The sequence below is a fragment of the Triticum dicoccoides genome, chromosome 3A (genome assembly GCF_002162155.2).
Source record: "Triticum dicoccoides isolate Atlit2015 ecotype Zavitan chromosome 3A, WEW_v2.0, whole genome shotgun sequence".
Taxonomy (NCBI): domain Eukaryota; kingdom Viridiplantae; phylum Streptophyta; class Magnoliopsida; order Poales; family Poaceae; genus Triticum; species Triticum dicoccoides.
In genome coordinates this window covers 77142749-77148748 of record NC_041384.1, presented here as the reverse complement: position 1 = coordinate 77148748, position 6000 = coordinate 77142749, and positions in this window count along the sequence as shown.

Sequence of the window (6000 nt, the reverse complement as noted above, 5' to 3'; positions counted from 1 at the left end):
GACTGCAGGGATAATCAAAGTCTCCGCTGCGTGCCCCGTCTTCGATGGAACTGAATATCCCTACTGGAAGAATAAGATGCGCATGCATCTTGAAGCCATTGACGTCGACCTATGGTATGTCGTCGAGAACGGCGTTCCCAAGGCTGGAGAAGGTGTCACTGCTGCTGATGTCAAGAAGTTCACTCAACTGGACTCTACTGCAAAGAATATCATCTGTGGTCATTTGACCAAAGGACAGTATGGCCGTGTGAGTGCCTTGAAGACATCCAAGCTGGTCTGGGATTGGCTCTCCAAGGTCAATGAAGGCATCTCAACCCAGAGAGATCAAAGAATCAGTGTTCTTCGCAACCTTTTCAACCGCTTCAAGCGAAATGACAATGAGAATGTCCAGCACACATTTGACCGGCTCACTGACATCACAAATGAGCTTCAAGCCCTTGACGCCACTGAGATCACCAAACATGAAATCGTCAAGACGCTGCTGAGATCACTTGATAATTCGTTTTGAAGGAAATATGCCCTAGAGGCAATAATAAAGTTATTATTTCCTTATATCATGATAAATGTTTATTCATGCTAGAATTGTATTAACCGGAAACATAATACATGTGTGAATACATAGACAAACAGAGTGTCACTAGTATGCCTCTACTAGACTAGCTTGTTAATCAAAGATGGTTATGTTTCCTAACCATAGACAAAGGAGTTGTTATTTGATTAACGAGGTCACATCATTAGTTGAATGATCTGATTGACATGACCCATTCCAATAGCTTAGCACCCGATCGTTTAGTATGTTGCTATTGCTTTTCTTCATGACTTATACATGTTCCTATGACTATGAGATTATGCAACTCCCGTTTATCGGAGGAACACTTTGGGTGCTACCAAACGTCACAACGTAACTGGGTGATTATAAAGGAGCATTACAGGTGTCTCCAAAGGTAGATGTTGGGTTGGCGTATTTTGAGATTAGGATTTGTCACTCCGATTGTCGGATAGGTATCTCTGGGCCCTCTCGGTAATGCACATCACATAAGCCTTGCAAGCATTGCAACTAATGAGTTAGTTGCGAGATGATATATTACAGAACGAGTAAAGAGACTTGCCAGTAACGAGATTGAACTAGGTATTGGATACCGACGATCGAATCTCGGGCAAGTAACATACCGATGACAAAGGGAACAACGTATGTTGTTATGCGGTCTGACCGATAAAGATCTTCGTAGAATATGTAGGAGCCAATATGGGCATCCAGGTCCCGCTATTGGTTATTGACCGGAGACGTGTCTCGGTCATGTCTACATCGTTCTCGAACCCGTAGGGTCCGCACGCTTAAGGTTACGATGACAGTGATATTATGAGTTTATGCATTTTGATGTACCGAAGGTTGTTCGGAGTCCCGGATGTGATCACGGACATGACGAGGAGTCTCGAAATGGTCGAGACGTAAAGATTGATATATTGGAAGCCTATTATTGGACATCGGAAGTGTTCTGGGTGAAATCGGGATTTTACCGGAGTACCGGGAGGGTTACCGGAAACCCCCGGGAGCTATATGGGCCATAGTGGGCCTTAGTGGAAAAAGAGAAGGGGCTGCCCTAGATGGGCTGTGCGCCTCCCCCTTCCCTTGGTCCTATTAGGACTAGGAGAGGTGGCCGCCCCCCTCCTCCTCTTTTCCCCCTCCGCGAATCCTATTCCAACTAGGATTGGGGGGGGGGGGGGAATCCTACTCCCAGAGGGAGTAGGACTCTCCTGGCGCGCCTCCTATGGCCGGCCAGCCCTCCCCCCCCTCTAGTCCTTTATATACTGAGGTAGAGGCACCCTAGAACACACAACTTGATCCACGTGATCTATTCCTTAGCCGTGTGCGGTGCCCCCTACCACCATATTCCTCGATAATACTGTAGCGGAGTTTAGGCGAAGCCCTGCTGCTGTAGTTCATCAAGATCGTCACCACGCCGTCGTGCTGACGAAACTCTTCCCCGACACTTTGCTGGATCAGAGTCCGGGGATCGTCATCGAGCTGAACGTGTGCTCGAACTCGGAGGTGCCGTAGTTTCGGTGCTTGATCGGTTGGATCGTGAAGACGTACGACTACTTCCTCTACGTCGTGTCATCGCTTCCGGAGTCGGTCTGCGTTGGGTACATAGACAACACTCTCCCCTCTCGTTGCTATGCATCACATGATCTTGCGTGTGCGTAGGAAATTTTTTGAAATTACTACGAAACCCAACAGTGGTATCAGAGCCTAGGTTATTTATGTTGATGTAATATGCACGAGTAGAACACAAGTGAGTTATGGGCGATATAAGTCATACTGCCTACCAGCATGTCATACTTTGGTTCGGCGGCATTGTTGGACGAGACGACCCGGACCAACCTTACGCGTACGCTTACGCGAGACCGGTTCCCCCGACGTGCTTTGCACACAGGTGGCTTGCGGGCAACTGTCTCTCCAACTTTAGTTGAACCAAGTATGGCTACGCCCGGTCCTTGCGAAGGTTAAAACGGAGTCTATTTGATAAACTATCGTTGTGGTTTTGATGCGTAGGTGAGATTGGTTCTTGCTTAAGCCCATAGTAGCCACGTAAAACTTGCAACAACAAAGTAAAGGACGTCTAACTTGTTTTTGCAGGGCATGTTGTGATGTGATATGGTCAAAGCATGATGCTAAATTTTATTGTATGAGATGATCATGTTTTGTAACCGAGTTATCGGCAACTGGCAGGAGCCATATGGTTGTCACTTTATTGTATGCAATGCAATCGTGATGTAATGCTTTACTTTATTACTAAGCGGTAGTGATAGTCGTGGAAGCATAAGATTGGCGAGACAACAACGATGCTACGATGGAGATCAAGGTGTCGCGCCGGTGACGATGGTGATCACGACGGTGCTTCGGAGATGGAGATCATAAGCACAAGATGATGATGGCCATATCATATCACTTATATTGATTGCATGTGATGTTTATCTTTTTATGCATCTTATCTTGCTTTGATTGACGGTAGCATTATAAGATGATCTCTCACTAAATTATCAAGAAGTGTTCTCCCTGAGTATGCACCGTTACCAAAGTTCGTCGTGCCCAGACACCACGTGATGATCGGGTGTGATAAGCTCTACGTCCATCTACAACGGGTGCAAGCCAGTTTTGCACACGCAGAATACTCAGGTTAAACTTGACGAGCCTAGCATATGCAGATATGGCCTCGGAACACGGAGACCGAAAGGTCGAGCGTGAATCATATAGTAGATATGATCAACATAACGATGTTCACCATTGAAAACTACTCCATCTCATGTGATGATCGGTTATGGTTTAGTTGATTTGGATCACATAATCACTTAGAAGATTAGAGGGATGTCTATCTAAGTGGGAGTTCTTAAGTAATATGATTAATTGAACTTAAATTTATCATGAACTTAGTCCCTGATAGTATCTTGCTTGTTTATGTTGATTGTAGATAGATGGCTCGTGCTGTTGTTCCGTTGAATTTTAATGCGTTCCTTGAGAAAGCAAAGTTGAAAGAAGATGGTAGCAATTACACGGACTGGTCCGTAACTTGAGGATTATCCTCATTGCTGCACAGAAGAATTACGTCCTGGAAGCACCGCTGGGTGCCAGGCCTGCTGCTGGAGCAACACCAGATGTTATGAACGTCTGGTAGAGCAAAGCTGATGACTACTCGATAGTTCAGTGTGCCATGCTTTACGGCTTAGAATCGGGACTTCAGCGACGTTTTGAACGTCATGGAGCATATGAGATGTTCCGGGAGTTGAAGTTAATATTTCAAGCAAATGCCCGAATTGAGAGATATGAAGTCTCCAATAAGTTCTATAGCTGCAAGATGGAGGAGAACAGTTCTGTCAGTGAGCATATACTCAAAATGTCTGGGTATAATAATCACTTGATTCAATTGGGAGTTAATCTTCCGGATGATTGCGTCATTGACAGAATTCTCCAATCACTGCCACCAAGCTACAAGAGCTTCGTGATGAACTATAATATGCAAGGGATGAACAAGACTATTCCCGAGCTCTTCGCAATGCTGAAAGCTACAGAGGTAGAAATCAAGAAGGAGCATCAAGTGTTGATGGTTAACAAAACCACTAGTTTCAAGAAAAAGGGCAAAGGTAAGAAGAAGGGGAACTTCAAGAAGAACAGCAAGCAAGTTGCTGCTCGGGAGAAGAAACCCAAGTCTGGACCTAAGCCTGAAACTGAGTGCTTCTACTACAAGCAGACTGGTCACTGGAAGCGGAACTGCCCCAAGTATTTGGCGGATAAGAAGGATGGCAAGGTGAACAAAGGTATATGTGATATACATGTTATTGATGTGTACCTTACTAGAGCATGCAGTAGCACCTGGGTATTTGATACTGGTTCTGTTGCTAATATTTGCAACTCGAAACAGGGACTACAGAATAAGAGGGCACTGGCAAAGGACGAGGTGACGATGCGCGTGGGAAACGGTTCCAAAGTCGATGTGATCGCGGTCGGCACGCTACCTCTACATCTACCTTCGGGATTAATATTAGACCTAAATAATTGTTATTTGGTGCCAGCGTTGAGCATGAACATTATATCTGGATCTTGTTTAATGCGAGACGGTTATTCATTTAAATCAGAGAATAATGGTTGTTCTATTTACATGAGTAATATCTTTTATGGTCATGCACCCTTGAAGAGTGGTCTATTCTTATTGAATCTCGATAGTAGTAATACACATATTCATAATGTTGAAGCCAAAAGATGCAGAGTTGATAATGAAAGTGCAACTTATTTGTGGCACTGTCGTTTAGGTCATATCGGTGTAAAGCGCATGAAGAAACTCCATACTGATGGACTTTTGGAACCACTTGATTATGAATCACTTGGTACTTGCGAACCGTGCCTCATGGGCAAGATGACTAAAACACCATTCTCCGGTACTATGGAGAGAGCAACAGATTTGTTGGAAATCATACATACCGATGTATGTGGTCCGATGAATATTGAGGCTCGTGGCGGATATCGTTATTTTCTCACCTTCACAGATGATTTAAGCAGATATGGGTATATCTACTTAATGAAACATAAGTATGAAACATTTGAAAAGTTCAAAGAATTTCAGAGTGAAGTTGAAAATCATCGTAACAAGAAAATAAAGTTTCTGCGATCTGATCATGGAGGAGAATATTTGAGTTACGAGTTTGGTGTACATTTGAAAAATTGTGGAATAGCTTCGCAGCTCACGCCACCCGGAACACCACAGCGTAATGGTGTGTCCGAACGTCGTAATCGTACTTTACTGGATATGGTGCGATCTATGATGTCTCTTACTAATTTACCGCTATCGTTTTGGGGATACGCTCTAGAGACGGCCGCATTCACGTTAAATAGGGCACCATCAAAATCCGTTGAGACGACGCCTTATGAACTGTGGTTTGGCAAGAAACCAAAGTTGTCATTTCTTAAAGTTTGGGGCTGCGATGCTTATGTGAAAAAGCTTCAACCTGATAAGCTCGAACCCAAATCGGAGAAATGTGTCTTCATAGGATACCCAAAGGAGACTGTTGGTACACCTTCTATCACAGATCCGAAGGCAAGACATTCGTTGCTAAGAATGGATCCTTTCTAGAGAAGGAGTTTCTCTCGAAAGAAGTGAGTGGGAGGAAAGTAGAACTTGACGAGGTAACTGTACCTGCTCCCTTACTGGAAAGTAGTACATCACAGAAAACTGTTTCAGTGACACCTACACCAGTTAGTGAGGAAGCCAATGATAATGATCATGAAACTTCAGATCAAGATACTACTGAACCTCGTAGATCAACCAGAGTAAGATCCGCACCAGAGTGGTACGGTAATCCTGTTCTGGAAGTCATGCTACTAGATCATGATGAACCTACGAACTATGAAGAAGCGATGGTGAGCCTAGATTCCGCAAAGTGGCTTGAAGCCATGAAATCTGAGATGGGATCCATGTATGAGAACAAAGTATGGACTTTGGTTGACTT